The sequence below is a fragment of the Sphaeramia orbicularis genome, chromosome 6 (genome assembly GCF_902148855.1).
Source record: "Sphaeramia orbicularis chromosome 6, fSphaOr1.1, whole genome shotgun sequence".
NCBI lineage: Eukaryota > Metazoa > Chordata > Actinopteri > Kurtiformes > Apogonidae > Sphaeramia > Sphaeramia orbicularis.
Genome location: NC_043962.1, coordinates 9,271,311 through 9,290,142, shown reverse-complemented (window position 1 = coordinate 9,290,142; position 18,832 = coordinate 9,271,311). Strand labels below are relative to the sequence as shown.

Here is an 18,832-nt window from a genome sequence, read left to right as displayed (position 1 = left end):
GTCATCACTGTGATGTGATGGAAATGGAGCCATAGTGGAAGCTAATTGGACTCCTTTTTTGCCAACCCTGCCACATTTCCACTTTTCTAAAGTCAGTTATTGTATTTATGTTCTATTATCCTGTTAACATTTTAAGATTTGCTTTAGAAATAATTACCATCGTCCCGTTTTTGTCAAATGCTCGTCCCTCGTCTCCAGTCGACCTCTGTTTCACAGCCACTCATGAATAAGGATTATTCTGCTTTTCTCTGCCATTTTCTGCTTTAATGTCTGCCTGTAATTATCACTGAGAAATAAGACTCCTTCACAGACAAAGCAGGCAGCGCGGCTCCAGTTTTTTTTTCCAAATTGTGTTTTTAATTAAATTTATCCGGTAAATAAACCAGATGTTTGGAAGGTAAATGTGGTATCGAGGCACAGAGGAGTGTGGATGTAGGTGGCTGTGAGTCCCAACAAAAGAAAATAGGAAAATGAAACTGCTACAGGCAGTACCTTTGAAAGAGAATGGCAGCCGATATTTTCACGCTTTATGATCTGATACTAGTTATTTTTCTGCAAAATTTGGAGAGTTATGGTCAAAAATTGGGTATTTTGAAAATCATGATCTTGAGTTTGACTTTTCAAGATCATCAAAGGTGAACAAAATTGGTGCCAAATGAAAGACCATATCTGACATCCTATAAGTCGATAATACAAACTTAGTCGATATTCGTCTTAATTTTCAAGATAGAAGCTGTTTTGTGAATATGCAAATTAGGCACATGACCCTGGTCAGTTTAAATGCCAATAACTCAAAATCTATATACAGGGTGTCCCAAAAATATATATACACACTTTAAATAATTGTAAAGTAGGTGTTTATTAACCCTTTCATGCACAGTGGTCACTCCAGTGGACAGTTGTTCTCCAGCTGTTCTCTTGTATATTTATGGGTTTTGTTGTTTTAGTTCCATATCAGCCAACACAGTGGACACTTATGCACCATCCCATACACTGACATTCACACCATTACTGTAACTTGACTGTTCTAGATAATCCGATCTGCAGTAACATGTTTGAGTGCAAAAAAAATGCAAATTGTTATTAGATTGTAATTAACAGGAATTTTTTTTATTTATTTATTGCATTTTTAAACAAAAAGTTTTTGGGTTTTTTTTGCATATTATTTCAATAAAGTAAGTAATAACTAGTATTAGAGTATGATAAAATGTGAGAAAACATCAAATTAGCAGCATTAAAATGTTTTTATTTAATAGTTTTCACACAGTATATCAGTAAATGCATGTTTCTTTGCCTTTAAAATTTAACACATGGTGTCCGGCTGAGTGGATATTTTTGTAACTCCATGAAAAATAGGTTGATGCAAAAAATTAAATCGCATTGTTTTCTGTTTTTTTGTTTGTTTGTTTTTTCATGCCTAAAGAGGAATAAAAACACTCAGGAAAAAAAAAATCTTGATTAAGGTTCTTATAAATCGTGCATGAAAGGGTTAAAATTCATTTAATTTTCAAAATGTAATACAAACACCATTTTATTGTTTCGTCACCGCCTGTTCTCAAACTGATGTCCGTTCTGGTCCAGACACCGCTGACAACGCCAAGCAATGGAATCACACACTTCACCAAACAGCTCCCTTGGTATTTGTGTGCATTCATGTTCAATGGCTGCTCTCAATTCAGCGACTGTTGCAGGTCTCATAGCGTAGACTTTGTCTTTTAGGTATCCCCATAAAACAGTTCCATCAGCTTCAGACTTATCGCTAATGCAAGTGATGGTAACTCGCATTAGTGGTTCTTTTTGAAACTCCCTCCTAAATTGTCTTTGCACTTCAACTGCGTTTTCATACTTCCAGTAGCATTTTAGAAGGAATTTCCTTTCTTCACAGTTTAGTCTGGCTGCCATCATTAATTCCAATGGTTTAATCTGCAAAGAAAAAACAAACAATTGAGTTATCAGCTGCTAGAGTGTGTATACGTTTTTTTGGGACACCCTGTCAGGGATGGGAATCGTTAAGAATTTAACGATTCCGATTCCATTATCGATATCGCTTATCGATCCGATTCCTTATCGATTCTCTTATCAATTCTCATTGGGTGAGGGAATAAAAGAGTACAAACGGGTGTGTTTGCATTAACTGTCTTTTAGATTTCCGTCTCTGCACAGAAAATAGAACATATACAGTATGTACAAATAATAAGAACAGATGCTGCCAGGCCTGGTCCGGAGGGGGGGGTACAGTGAAAGTGAAACTAAAGACGCTTTACTAATTCGTCTATAGCCGCATTTCTCCTACGTGGAACCGGTTCGGCTTGTCTCCCATTGCTGTGCACCTCATTTCCTTTCCCTTCTTACCTTCGGAAACTTGTATTTGAGGAGTTACGACGTTTGTTGCCCGCACCGGAACCAGCCCAGCGTTCACTCTGCCGCTACATTCACAAGCACCACTAAGTAGAGTATCAAATATGTGACATTCCTGTAAATGAGTCACATGCTGTGGACAAATGTTTGAGGATACTGGAGGGATTCCACCCTTTTGAAGACATGGAAGCTTTGACAGTGTTCCAGTGGACCTGGTGTCGTCTGTTTAGACCATTTCTGCCTCAGCGCCATGTTGGCTGCGTTCTGACCAAAACAATGCAGTGTACGTGTGACGTCATCGCGCGTGCACAACGAAGGCGGAATTGATAAGCAGAATCGTTAAGCAGGCAGGCAAACGATTCCAAGGAATCGAGCTACTGGGAACCGGTTCTCAAAAAGAACCGGTTCTCGATTCCCATCCCTACACCCTGTATATATGTGCATGACAAATGAGGTCAGTTATGGATAGAGAATTGAATTTCCAATAATTTGACATGAGTTTGAAAACACTATGACGAACAGAAGGGAAGTTACTAACAATAAACAAATTTTACATACATTACCCTAGCAACCGGAAGTCACACAACCTAGTTGTGAAATTTGTCTTATGAGAAAGGACTTGCACAGAGATGTTGAAAGTTAAATTTTGGTTTGATCAGATGAATATTGATATTACAGCCATTTGAAATTTCAGAAACTGAGTTTACTGACCCCTGATATTTACCCCGGGGCGCTAACGAGGGCATCATGATCCATACCATCAGATGCAGAATGGAAAACTGCACAATTTGACTTTGGTTGGAAGTTGATACGATGATTTGGACAGAAGTTATGGTGAAATGTCCATTTTTGAACTTTGGCCTATATCTCAGCTGTACTTTGTCCTAATATTGGCGAACACAAATCAGGTCGACTAGAGAATATGGACAATTATTTGGTCATGGTTTGATATCAATAATGCTTGAAATGTGACCGATAGAGCGCATATAGACAAACAGACAGACAGATGAACAGACCAATATGTTTACCCTCCAGTAAACAATAAGACAAAAAGGACATAGGACATGGTTTCTATCGAAATATTCCTGTTTACTCATGTTTCTTGCATGATTTTTGTTGCTGTTTAACTTATTTGTTTGTGAAAGTGATTTTGTCTCATTATGATCATGGATTCCTGGGTGATAAGATGTTAGGTTTGAAAGAAATAGATTAAGTATTTATTTATTTATTTATTTGTGCTTGTTCTGTTCATTTGTGTATCAGATGGTTGATGGATACAAAGGGAGGGTAGAGAAACTGTTTAAATGTCATTTCTTCTTAGGGAGAAAAAAAAAAGACTAAAGAAGGAATCAAGTAAATTAAAAAGTAATCTGTGAAATAGTTTTAGAAACATGGTGGAAAATTGTACTGGTTTAGCTTTAACTGTGGAGAATAAGGGAAATGAAATGCAAATGTGTGAAATTAAGAAGCAGTGTTAGTTTTTCCTAAATAAAATTAGGCTCATTATAACAAATGTAAATGTCTTTAAATGTCTGTAAATAAATTGGATCTAATTTAGTTGTTTGTTCAAACTCTTACATCTAATCACTGCTTCTGTCAGTCCGACGCAAATACATTAGTAGAGGCTGTTTAACAAAATGTAAATACTGGGATTAAATTCGTCTCTTTATCTTTCTAGTCTCTTCCAAAGCTTTGAGAAGTTTCCAAACAGCCAGTTTTTCCTCAACTTTAAACCATCTTTAATCCATTTAATCAAAAACAGGCTGGATCAGTACTTGACTGCAGATCTGTGGACGGTTTGAACAAGTACAGGTCATCCTTTTGTTTTTAGGTGAATCTTTACTGTGTTTATTTATTCTAAATGGTTTTTAATCAGTGTCATTTATCATACTTTAACAGTTTAAACAAACAGCAACAGTTAAGAGCATGAACATCATTGATTAAGCAAACAGTAAAGAACAAAACTGAGATAAAAACTGTCACAAAAGATAAACTATACAGTAAATACAGAAATAATTAACTTAGACAAAAGTTAAAAAAGGTCGACAGTATGTGTAAATGTTTGTGTTTATGTACATGCTGTGTGTGTGTATGTGGAGAATTGTGTGTGTGTGTGGGGGGGGGGGGATCTTTGCTGTTTTAAGTTGTTGGTTCACTTTTTTGTTTTCTTTATTTTTTGTTCATTTTGTCTTTTCCTTTTTGTAACTGACTGAAAACATGTTAAAACCCAATAAAAACTAAAATGACAAAAAAAAAAAAAAAAAAAAAGGAAAACCAAAAATTAGTAAGATCAACACCTAATCCCCCAAAAAAGTGTGATAAAAGAAAAGAGACTGATCAAAGTTTACAGAGGAGATAAATGGAGGTGCTTTTGTTTTGCAGTTAAATGTAACTGCACCACATAAACTGTTTCATTTCGCTTTAACCCATAAAGACCCAAATATACACAGTAGACCAAAACCATCTACTGATCTAAACTGTTGAATACCTGTTGATCCACTAATCCTACATGTCAATAACACTGGTCAACAACAAATTTATTGTTGAAGTTTTTTGAGATGATTTAGGATCATTTTGGTGTGCTGAATCCAAAAATCACATTAATTTTGCTCAATCAGGTCAACTTTCTGAACTATGTTACATATTGGCTTTTTAACATTTTTGCTTACATTTATGGGCATTTTCACATCATATGATACAAAATTCTTTCATATTTCTTGCAATAAACGAGTTCTGAAGATTTTACTTTTGCCAATTTATGATTGTTTTTTTTTTAATATTACAGGTGAATGAAATGGCTTCGACTAGAAGATCTTGCAAAAATAAGCCTGACGTATTCTGCTACATCTGCGCTGAATACACCATTGTACCTAACAGGAATCAAGTCACAAGTTTCATAAAGTGTGCTTACCAATCTTATTTTGGTATTAATTATTATAGTTTGTGAGAAGATCAAATTTTTCAAAATCAAATTAGCAAAAAAACCTGACCTGATTGAGAAAAACGGATGTCATTTTTGGATTTAGCGGTGCAAAATGGTCCTAATTCAGTTGAAAAAACCTAGACAACTTGCAAAAAACATTTTTTTGTAACCCAGTGTAATTGGTGTAAAATACAGTTTGTCATCTTTTCATGGTCATCAGTTATGACCCATTTGGACGTTCAGAGGCTCAGTTTTAGAATAGAAGGCTGGTTTTAGACTAGAATAGAACAGATTTTATTTGATATTTGCACAGATCCATCGCAGTATAGTTACACTGGAAATCTTGTGCATTTCCTTGAGTCACGGAATCCAAAGAAAAAAACAAAACAAAACAAAACAAAAACTGAAACAAACTAGAAGCACTCGGAGAGCGCAGACCTCCGCCAAGGCTGATCAGTGGCCCCCCCCTGTGGGCCCCCCCACCCCCGATCACCACCAAAATTTAATCATTTCTTCCTTATCCCATTTCCAACAAACCCTGAAAATTTCATCCAAATCTGTCCATAACTTTTTGAGTTATGTTGCACACTAACGGACAGACAAACAAACAGACAGACAGACAGACAAACAAACCCTGGCAAAAACATAACCTCCTTGGCGGAGGTAAATATAAACACAGCTAAAACATATAATAAAAAAACAGTTATATTGCACAAACACAAATACACACCTGTAAAATAGAGTACTATATTAGAAAATAATAGAAAATAATAATAATAGTAAAAGTACTGGAAGGTAAAAACAAGTTATTGCACATTTTTTATTGTTTTTTTTTAGTAATATGTATATGTATTTATCAAATGTGTACAGCACTTTGGTCAACCTTGTTGTTATTTTAAAGTGCTTTACAAATAAAAATGGATTGGATTGCGTTCCTAAACTTTCTGCCCATGTTTCCTCTCCAGCCTGCTTTAACTACCACTGATAGCACATCTTTTGTTGTGTGCTTCTCCCACACTGTGAGCGTCTGCCCTACATTTTGTTCAGCCTTCTGCTACAGCTATGCACCAATGTGATAATGTCACCGATATTGATGCGCTCTCACCAGGAAAAGCTGCAGAGATTAGATAGACAGAGAGGATGAGGGGGGGAAAGGGACGGAGCGAGCTGCAGACGGAGCTGGAAAAGTGAATTAGGCGAAACCACACAGTCTGAGAAGCAGAAGGGAAAGAGAAAAGAGCTGAAACAACAGAGAAGACAGAAGCAGAAACAGAAACAGAGGCAGAGTCCGTGGGTTTGGGAGGAAAACTGTGGCGCTCAGATGTAATTCACTTTAGTCCCTCCAGAGGAATCCATTTACCCCCTTTTCCTGCAATTATGGGGCCTTGTTTCCTCTCTTTAATCCATCTGAATGTTTGTTTGTGTTTGTTTCTCGTCACTATTGGTGCACACACACACATACAGACGCACACACACCACTAAGCCACTCTCCTTTGTAATAAATCCCTCATTACTGGCAGTCGTTGTTTTTCTTCTTCTTCTCTTCTGTGCTCTGGCAGTTGGAGCTGTTGCTTTCCTTCACTCTGCATTATTAGCTTTGTGCCGAATAAACACAACATGGAGCCTCCGTCACCCCAACACTGACGGACATGAGGGAACACAGGCTGGAATTATAAGGAACTATCTCCATTTATACAATACGATTTTCGGCGGTCTGGTGAGGTCGGTGACATGACTCTGTTTGGTGTGTTCTGTTCAATCGGCCGTCGTTAATGCTGTTGCGAGTCTTTTTGGCCGATTCAACATGTGTAATCGGTAGGGATGGGAATCGAGAACCGGTTCTTTTTGAGAACCGGATCCCAGTAGCTCGATTCCTTAGAATTGTTTGTCTGCCTGCTAAACGATTCTGCTTATCGATTCCGGCTTTGTTGCGTGTACGCGATGACATCACCAGTACGCTGCATTGTTTTGGTCAGAACGTAGCCAACATGGTGTTGAGGCAGAAACAAACAGTCTAAACAGACGACACCAGGTCCACTGGAACACTGTCAAAGCTTCCATTTCTTCTAAAGGGTGGAATCCCTCCAATCTGCTCAAACATTTGTCCACAGCATGTGACTCATTTACAGGAATGTCATGTATTTGATTCGCTACTTAGCGACGCTTGTGAATCTAGCGGCAGAGGGAACACCAGGGCGTCATCCGGGCCCAGTTCCCGTTCTGGTGCGGGCAACAAACATCGTACCCCCTCAAACACAAGTTTCTGAAGGTAGGGGAAAGGAAATGAGGTGCACAACAACGGGAAACAGGCACAGTTGAACCGGTTCCATGTAGTGGAAATGCAGCAGTAGAGGAATTAGTAAGGCAAGGCAAGGCAAGTTTATTTGTATAGCACATTTCAGCAACAAGGCAATTCAAGGTGCTTCACACAGGACATTGAAATAAAAGAAACAAAAAGAAAAAACATTATAAAAGAAACATATAAAAGGTGATTAAAAACAGCAAGTAAGAAAACAACACATAAAATCAAATGTGTTGTAAAGTGTGTTGTAAAGTAAAGTGTCTTTAGTTTCACTTTCACTGTATACAATCATCACATTTGTGATTTAATGGAAAATCCGACATTACGCACTTCTGTTTTTTCGACATTTCGTAAATATCGGTAATGTTTTGCGCAGATGTCCAATGGAAAAGTGACTAATGTTAGCATTGTTAGCATAGTGTGATTTCTCCTCAGTTTTCGCCCGCGACATCTTTCTTCTCCCACAAGAAGTCCAGAGCTGACAACGCCAGTGTCTTCTTATAACTAACAATCCATTCAACGAGTACAACAACAACAACCCTTCTGGATGACTCAACACTCTGCTGACAACAATGACTGACGACAGTGACCTCTGGGTTCTAGTCTACAGGGGTGTTCCGTCATTTCCGGGTTTATGTCTCGCGCAAGCGTAAAACGTACGTTTGCGTCGGTAGTCGATTTGGTGTGTTCTTCACACTTTTCTGATCACATTGGGGATACTGGTGCTGACTCATAGTTGGGCTACCTTTTCTGGCAACGGTCGGCAGTCGGGTTTGTGCGTCTTCTATGAAACTGGTCCTAAAAACAGAACATGGGGCTAAAAATTCAAACCAGATATAGACTAATGTTATAAAGCAAGTTTGGAAGCACTTTGGGTCTATTTCAAAACTAAATACTTACTGAGATAAAAGAGAAACTATTTTTCAGATAAAACACATTTTTATATTATTTTGCATTATTTCTAATACAAAAATCTGCATGTAACACGGTCAAAAGGACACGAAAATTATGTGATAGGGTCAAAACACAATAATGTCGCATCAGAGAGCGAACTTTAATTGATTGCCATTCCAACATTTATTTCAGTATAAAGTAGCTCCTTGTTTTGGATAATCCCTGATGGTCCAACTAAAGCAAAAATGAATTTAAAAGTAAAAATATGGGTCATTTAGCAACACAAATATGTGAAACTGTCTCTAAAATGTCCCATCAGAGAGATTTGGAATACTGTGTTTTGACACACTACTATTTTTTTAAATATTTTTTTTCTTCTCTCACAGGTACATTTTGGGAATTGAACTAATTATCCAAGGCAGAGTGTTTCACAAAAATGACCGTTGTTGCAAAATAATGCACAATTTGTGTTTAACAGGGCAGGTTCTGTATGTAACACCAGTGGACACGATTGGTTACACACGAAACCTGGAATGAGACAGATTCATGAAAAACCCACATGTTCAGATTAGAAAAACTCACTAGGATCGACACAGTGTCTTTATTTGTAATCTATATAAGACCATTTACAGCCATGTTTTCAAGATGAAATGCACGGACACCTAGGTAGCTTTAATGTCCCAATTTTGGTCTTATTTTTGGCCCCAATATTTTATTAAGAATACATTAATTTTGGGATGGCTCAGAGCAAGAGTATCTTTTTTTTTTTTTTTTACATTTCTCTGAGGTCATCATTAGGTCCATCCTGGAGGGAAATATGTCTAAATTTCTCTTTTATTATTGGGTCTAAAAAGCTGGAAAAGTGACAGATACCAAAATAAACCCAGTTTCATAGAAGCACCCAAATACTTTGATACAGTGACAGTTATTTTGTCGGTGTGTCTGCGGTCGCACTGTGTCAGTGCTTTTATTTTACAAGGCCGAGGCCTGGTTTTGAGTTATGGGTGTTTTGCAGACTTCATGCACCAGATGGCACATCCTCCATTAAACCTCAACAAGCCACGGTTACACTTCTACAAAGAGCTTTAAAAGTCACAACTGAAGAGACACCAGAGGCTGAACTGTCCTGACGTCCAGTCCCTTCTGTGGTCAACCAACACGGGACAACATACAAGGTATAGATGCTGTCGTGTCGATTCTCAGATGCATTTTTGAGTCTGTGCAGAACAGACAGTGACTGTTTTCCAGCTTGTTGTTTGTTGTATTCTGGACAGTGATCGGCTGACTGTCAGTCACTGGGTTTATTCCATCAAATTAATTAAAAATACACTAAAAAAAGTGACAGTTTGAACACATACCAGCCAGATGAAATCGATATAAACTGACAGAAATTACTTTGAGAGAACATCTACTGGAAAGAACTAAACTTTGAAGTCACACCTTAGAAAATGTCTTTGGAAATGGTAGAATTGCAACAAAAAAACTAAAGGAAAACTGGTATCTAGTCGCTTTTCCATCAACCCTCAAATTGTGCAAATATAACTTGCGCATAAAAATTTACCTCCTGGAAAAATGTTGTCAAAAGTCTCATTTTTCGCTTAAAATTTTTTGTGCTGGCAAGAGGTGGTTTTTCAGGCGTAGTGCAAATGGTATATCACGCAAAACTGCAACAGAAAGACCTTTTTTTGCAACTAGTCAGGTGAATTAAAAAAACGGAAGTTGACGTACATTACAACAAGTGAAGAAGAAGAAACCTGCTGTAGTATGTGTGGACACACCAGGAAACACAATCATTTTTTAATTTAGCACGAGATGGAGATGTAATTTATTATAATAATAATAATAATAATAATAATAATAATAATAATGAATATATCTGTAAATCAGGGCGACATGGTGGTGCAGTGGTTAGCACTCGTGCCTTACAGCAAGAAGGTCCTGGGTTCGATTCCAACACCAGTCGACGGGGGGTAGGACCTTTCTGTGTGGAGTTTGCATGTTCTCCCCGTGTCTGCGTGGGTTCTCTCCAGGTACTCCGGCCTCCTCCCACCATCCAAACACATGCACTGATAGGTTAATTGGTTAATCTAAATTGCCCATAGGTGTGAATGTGAGAGTGATTGTTTGTCTCTGTATGTTCAGCCCTGAGATGAACTGGTGACTTGTCCAGGGTGTACCCCGCCTTCGCCCCTATGTAGCTGGGATAGGCTCCAAGCGACCCCCGTGACCCTAGTGAGGATAAAGCGGGTTCAGAAAATGAATGAATATCTGTAAATCAACACCATATGTACATTTGTCACTATGTTTATGGAATGACTTCTCGTGTCTTCTTGCGATAATGAATAACCAAATCATCGCATTTGTGATTTAATGGACTACTGTTTTTTTGACATTTAGTAAATATACTGGTCTACAAGGAAAATGCTTCCAGAATAAAAGTAAGGAAATTTTACCACATGAGAGTCACTGACAAAGAAAAATCAAGTCAAAAATGCTGGTTGGCTGAAGTTTCCAAGACACAGCCTTGGGTCAAAATGTGAAATTCAAGAATTAACGAGAGAATGGGTTTGACTCAAAAGGAATATTTGTCTCAGAGCTACAAGATCTACTTCAAAACACTGTCTGCACATTAGAATACATTCACTTTACAGGTTCTGTTTAGTGGAAGATTTATACAACTCTTCTATAAATGTACATAAACCAATATATATGTGTAATAACACTTAATCATATACCTTGAAAACATCAGCAAACTGGCACTTTTGTCATTTATTTTCCAATTAATCTTATTAAAATATGTAACATTTAGCACATTTAATGTCTGAAGCAAATCATTTCTAAAAAATTGTGGACCAGTGATATCGCTAAAGTTTTGCGCAGATGTCCAATGGAACTGCGACTACTGTGAGCAGTTATGATGGGCCCTCGCACACCCAATAGACACTATAGTACAAGTGACCCAGGGCTGCGACAAACTGACTGCACTTAATGTATTTATCGCACTTTAACTGTATTTTAATTGCATTTTAAAATTGTATTTTATTTGTATTTTTAATTGCTGTTATTGTATCTTGCACTGTAAAGCCCTTTGTGACTCCCTGTCTGTGAAAAGTGCTCTATGAATAAAACTTACCTACCCATGCAATTTGGGGCGGGTCAGAGTCGGGGGGTTTCGCAACCACAGGAATACAAGGTTCTGGAGGTCTGACATGACTGAGGATGTGGCATTAGTGAGTTAGGTGTGACTTCCATTGTCCACCAATATGTGGCACTATGAGTCAGATTCAATATTATGTCATTTCATTCAGGGTGGGACTATTACACTGGGTTACAAAAAAATGTTTTTTGCAAGTTGTCTAGGTTTTTTCAACTGAATTAGGACCATTTTGCACCGCTAAATCCAAAAATGACATCTGTTTTTCTCAATCAGGTCAGGTTTTTTTGCTAATTTGATTTTGAAAAATTTGATCTTCTCACAACCTGCGCCCAAACTTTATCTTGGTCACCAAGTTTAATACCAAAATAAGATTGGTAAGCACACTTTATGAAACTTATGACTTGATTCCTGTTAGGTACAATGGTGTATTCAGCGCAGATGTAGCAGAATACGTCAGGCTTATTTTTGCAAGATCTTCTAGTCGAAGCCCTTTCATTCACCTGTAATATTAAAAAAACAATCATAAATTAGCAAAAGTAAAATCTTCAGAACTCGTTTATTGCAAGAAATATGACAGAATTTTGTATCATATGATGTGAAAATGCCCATAAATGTAAGTGTGACGTTGGCTGGCCGTTTAGCAGGTGGAGGTCCGTGAAAGGAGGAAGGAGATGAGGCAGAGGCAGGAGATGGTGTGGTCCACAATTTTTAAAAAATATTTTCAATAATATCTATCCCACACAAAGTGCAAGTGCTGAAAGTGCAAAGGCTAAAAAAAAAAAGTGCAAGTGCATGCAGAGGTTGGAGCAACAGTGTCTTCTCCAGCAGTCGAACGACAACTGATGAAAATGGGCGCCTTTTATATTGTTCAACTTAACTGGCTAAAACCACTACAACTCCATAGGGAAGTTACAACTCAACATAAATTGCTAAAACTAATCTAAATCCTCTATAACTAAAACCCACAACCATAACCTATGTAAAACCCAAGCTAAATATCTAAAACTCTAAATCTAACCATCAAAGTTAAATAAAAACCCATAAACCAATAAAATACATCTCCAGACTCCCCCACACATTTCCCTGGCTTGGTCCAGGCCGGAACCTTCTTAAGGGCTGTTGTTCACGCTGGGACTCTTTTAGCTGACGGACCTGGACACAAGGACAGGGTAAGTACAAACACTAAAACACCATTCACTAAAAACACTTTAAAATCCACTCACACAGACACTAAACAAACTAAACTTAAATACTGCACATTTACATTGCACTTTATCTTTTTGTGTCTAATTTGTGTCTCCTTTTCTCCAGGGCCAAGCAATCATCAATCAATTAAAATACAAGTACCCCTGGATGTAAAAACTGAAAAGGAAAGACAATAAAATCAATAAACTACTTTAAAAACCCAATTGTGTGCAATTACTCTGTCTGTGCAAATATGTTTGTTCAAAGTGCTGTGCTGTAAACTACACGTGCAAGTTAAAGTGCTTAAGTGAACAAAGGTGTCTGTATTTAGTACTTAAGTGACACACGGCTGTTTGTCACATTAAGCAAAAATGTTAAAAAGTCAATATGTAGCATAGTTCAGAAAGTTGACCTGATCGAGCAAAATTAACGTGATTTTTGGATTCAGCACACCAAAATGATCCTAAATCAGCTCAAAAAACTTAATACATTTGTTGTTGACCAGTGTTATCAAACATGTCACGTTTGGGTTTGATTGGATGAAAAATGGCTGAGTTATAACAGTTTCATCTTTCATGGCAGGACATCAACATTTGCTGCCAAAATATTTTCTTCTCATGTGTATAAAAATATAAAAATAGAGCAAATAAAGAGGCCAGTTTTAAACCTTGCACTTCCATCTTATCACTTCCTCGTAGCTGTATTTTTTTGGGTGAATTTTCGTTAGTGAATACCAGTGAAGATGTGAGGGGGTTTTTTTTGGTCCTTTCTCAGCTCAGCAGAGATAAGGGAGGTGATCTGCAGATACCACGGTCATGTCCTTCCTCTTCATATTGAGTCACAGACTGATGCTGAAGATGCTCTTTTTACTTTCTGACTGAAATACAAAGATGATCCGTGCTTAATAAAGAACTTTACAGTGGATCAAAAAAATGTACAAAGACGAAAGATTGAAGCCGAGTCTGTGCCTCCATCAGAATAAAGTTAAGAAACAGTGTGTGAAAGTGTTATTATAGAAGATATGCAGAGGCAGAATGTCCTACAAGAATCTGAGCTTTTATGAACATTTACATGATCAGTGAATTAAATATAGAAAAATACATGATTTACACTGAAAAAATGCAAAACATAGAGGATAATATTATCATAAATGGTGATAAATCACTTAAGAAAAGGATAAATAGAAAAGTAAGGGTTTTTTTTTATCTTATCATTTATTGTTGTTACCAACTCCTTTGTCCTTTACACTTTTCTTTTTTTCTTTTGTTCAGACAAGGTATAGTTTTGAGATGTTACCTGCTATACCTTGTCTGAACAAAAGAAAAAAAAAAGAAAAGTATAATTACATTAACAGAAGACAAAATGATCATTAGCCTTTTTCCTTTGTCATCTCTCTCTCTCTCTCTCACACACACTAATGCATAATGATGAATATGTAATTAGTATCTGCTTTTGTTATGTTTTATTTGTTAGTGATGTGACGTTCATGAACGAATCGAATCTTTTGAACAGCTCTTTGAAATGAACGATGGGAACCAAGTCTTTGTAAAGAGCCATTCATTTTTTAAATTTATTTATTTTTTTAAGGGGGGAGTGTCCGATTGCCTGTCAATTTAGTGTCATTTATGGTTCTTGTTCTGAGGAGAATTACACTATAGTTCAGGTATTTAAGTAACTGCAGTGATTAATCACTGTTGTGTTTTGTGGATTTTTTTCCGTATGTTTACACACATTTATTGTTCTTGTTTTGAGGAGAATAAAATGTTATTTCATAAGAAAATGTCTTTTCTTCTTCATTTTTAGGGCTACAGACTAGTCCACATAATGTACTGCGACGTTTTTTGTGAAATTCCAGCATTTGCTTAATGTCACCTCTCATGTCATGTATTTAGCCCACACATTTGAACTAACTATTCTTTTTTTACGGTAAGATAATATTTACTGCCGCGCCAATTAAACACCTTTAAAATGTAACGTCAATCACCACATGTAGCCTATTTAGTCATTAAAACATTGGTGTTTGAATATAATGCAAAAAACACAAAAGAGCCAGGCTTTTGAACGGCTCTTTTCAGTGAACGGCTCCCTTCAAAGAGCCAAAAGTCCCATCACTATTATTTGTTATCACGTCCTTCACATATTTTGTTATGTACCACTCACTTCAAAAAAAAAAAAAAAAAAAAGAAAGATAAATTCATTTGGGAACTTCCACAGAAGCAGCACTGGGTCTTTATGGATTAAATGAAAAAACAAAACAAAAAAACAATTATCTGATTTCAGAGGTGAATCAGGTCTGAGTGTCTGACAGTATGAATGTGGTTTTAATGTGCTCAGTAATACACAGTTTACTAACATATGTCACAAAACCTTCTAATTCAGCCAAAACCTCTTCATACTGGACTCATTTTAATGAACGGGACCAACAACACCTCCTTTATCTGTATTAGACTAATACACAGATGAGTCACTGACAGTGAACTGTGGGTGAACTTTAAAGGAATAATCAACATGAGTGGAATCATCCTTAACCCCACAGACATGACATGGTACCGTATCGTCTTTTCCTTCAGCGTTGGCGTTTTTCGTTGATGGATGACTGTTTGGATTCCGTCAAGGGTTAATGGATGCGATTAATTAATCATGTTTTGCCACTTTGAACTCTTTCGGTTTTATATTTCTTATTTTTGTACTATTTTTCTATTTACATATTACGCTTAGAGTTACTCTTTACTTTGCAGGTCAAAATGTGTGGATTATTTTATCTGTATTTAACCTATAAGTGATGTATCAGCATTTGTTAGAATATTAACCCTTTAATACCCAGTGTATCATATTTGATACATGAGATTTGAAGCCCTCTACATGATCATAGTGATATTTTTGTTCTTGAAAAACCTGATGAATACAATTAGATACATGCAATAAACAAATAATCCACCAGGGGGGAGGAATTCATTCACTGGAGGCCTTTCCAGTGACACTACAAGATTAAATTAATGAGGAAGGAGGAAGAACTTTGACAAATTGGTAATTCCTTTTCAAAACTGGCAGACATATTTGTGTTATATGAAGTTTTTGTTCGTTTTAAAATAATAATATTTGAGTGTTGAGACCCGATGGATCCAATATGATACAAAATTGAAACACATACTGTACATGGAAACTGATATTTGAAAACAAATATTTGAATATTTGAAACATTTAAAAAAATTTTGTAAATATCAGTGGTGTATCAGCATTTGTTAAAATATTAACCCTTTAACACCCAATCTATCATATTTGATACATGAGATTTGGAGCCCTCTGCATGATTAGAGTGATATTTTTGTTCTTGAAAAACCTGATGTATACAATTAGATACATGCAATACCCAGATAATTCAACCGGGGGGGGGGGTTAATTCACTGGAGGCCTTTCCAGTGACACTACAAGATTAAATTAATTGGGAAGGAGGAAGAACTTTGACAAATTGGCAATTCCCTTTCAAAATTGGCAGACATATTTTTATTATATGAGGTTTTTGTTCGTTCAAAAATAATATTTGAGTATTGAGACCTGATGGATCCAATATGATACAAAATTGAAACACATACTGTACATGGAAATTGATATTTGAAAACAAATATTTGAAACATTTAAGATTTTTTTGTAAATATCAGTAGTGTATCAGCATTTGTTAGAATATTAATCCTTTAATGTCCAATGTATCATATTTGATACATGAGATTTGGAGCCCTCTACATGATCATAGTGATATTTTTGTTCTTGAAAAACCTGATGTATACAATTAGATACATGCAATAAACAGATAATCCACCGGGGGGGGGGGAGGGTTAATTCACTGGAGGCCTTTCCAGTGACACTACAAGATTAAATTAATTGGGAAGGAGGAAGAACTTTGACAAATTGGTAATTCCTTTTCAAAATTGGCAGACATATTTGTGTTATATGAGGTTTTTGTTCGTTCAAAAATAATAATATTTGAGTATTGAGACCCGATGGATCAAATATGATACAAAATTGAAACACATACTGTACATGGAAATTGATATTTGAAAACAAATATTTGAAACATTTAAGATTTTTTTGTAAATATCAGTAGTGTATCAGCATTTGTTAGAATATTAATCCTTTAATGCCCAATGTATCATATTTGATACATGAGATTTGGAGCCCTCTACATGATCATAGTGATATTTTTGTTCTTGAAAAACCTGATGTATACAATTAGATACATGCAATAAACAGATAATCCACCGGGGGGGGGGGGGGGGGGGGGTTAATTCACTGGAGGCCTTTCCAGTGACACTACAAGATTAAATTAATTGGGAAGGAGGAAGAACTTTGACAAATTGGTAATTCCTTTTCAAAATTGGCAGACATATTTGTGTTATACGAGGTTTTTGTTCATTCAAAAATAATAATATTTGAGTGTTGAGACCCGATGGATCCAATATGATACAAAATTGAAACACATACTGTACATGGAAATTGATATTTGAAAACAAATATTTGAATATTTGAAACATTTAAGATTTTTTTTGTAAATATCAGTGGTGTATCAGCATTTGTTAGAATATTAACCCTTTGATGCCCAATGTATCATATTTGATACATGAGATTTGGAGCCCTCTACATGATCATAGTGATATTTTTGTTCTTGAAAAACCTGATGTATACAATTAGATACATGCAATACACAGATAATCCACCAGGGGGGAGGAATTCATTTACTGGAGGCCTTTCCAGTGACACTACAAGATTAAATTAATGAGGAAGGAGGAAGAACTTTGACAAATTGGTAATTCCTTTTCAAAATTGGCAGACATATTTGTGTTATATGAAGTTTTTGTTCGTTCAAAAATAATTATATTTGAGTATTGAGACCCGATGGATCAAATATGATACAAAATTGAAACACATACTGTACATGGAAATTGATATTTGAAAACAAATATTTGAATATTTGAAACATTTAAGGTTTTTTGGAAATATCATCATCATCTAGGGTTGCATCATTTAATTATTTCAGAAAACAAAAAAGGGAGACCAGTTTTTAGGTTTACATGTTGTAACATTTTGCTCGATAAAAGGCCAATAAAGGCTCCAGTGTCAAAGAACTTGAATTTTCTGTCAATGATTTAATGGTTCAGGCTTTACAGGGTTAACTTCTACACTTGGCATTTTTTCAGTGTAGATCAGGTATTTTACTTTATTTAATTTACTGATCACGTCGATGTTCATAAAAGCTCAGACTGAATTCAAAAGGTTATTCGATAGAAACACAGAGAAGAAAAAGAAAAGATAAAGATTCTTTTCGTCGTCTGTGGATGTTAACGCATGATTTCTATAGATTCATGTTAAAGGCGTTAGTTTTTAATACTTTTACTGGATTTAATACTATATTTTTAGCTTTAATTGTAAAAACATGACCTTTTTTTGTGCAGTATTGATTTTACTTCAGCAAAACTTGTTAACGCTTCTTTTTCTTCTCACTGATAAGAAAACAGCGCCGCTCAAAACTTTCTCCCCACTTTCATCTCAGACGTAACATCAGTTAAGCGCCGTTTTCCGTGCGCTGCGTTTAATTTTTTACCTTCAGTCGTGACAGATATCTCCGTTATCTGTCAGCGCTCATGCAAATGGCCTCTTATTGGCCTGTTGTCCATATGCAAACCGCCGCGCTTTGACGTGAAACTTTTAACTAATGCTACGATCGCACGTCATCGGCCATCCCATCAGACGAAAACACTCAAAGCTCAGATTGAAGGGAGAAAAAAAAAATCGTAATTTGACTGAAAAGGGGTTATTAATTTCCGTGGTGGATCCGCTGTTTCCTCCTGATAAGAAAGACTGAGCTTACACAGTCGGCTTCGTTTTCCTTCCACAATCCGAGCACATGCAGGTCAGGTGGAATAATAGAGTAAGTGTGTGTGTGTGTGTGTGTGTGTGTGTGTTAGCCCTGCAGCGACCTCTCAGTGTCTCCTCCTCCTTGTCACACAAAGCCTGCTGG

At 36.5% G+C, this 18,832-nt stretch overlaps 1 long non-coding RNA gene across 1 annotated transcript; it reads right to left on the bottom strand.

Moving 5' to 3' along the window:
• Positions 1-3,125: 3,125 nt before the first annotated feature.
• On the bottom strand, positions 3,126-18,055 carry LOC115421434 (uncharacterized). The gene is made up of 3 exons (XR_003935680.1): positions 18,045-18,055; positions 5,686-5,694; positions 3,126-3,225 (listed from the first exon to the last, which is right to left on the bottom strand). It is a non-coding gene; the product is annotated as an uncharacterized LOC115421434 (long non-coding RNA).
• Between the last annotated feature and the right edge of the window lie 777 nt (positions 18,056-18,832).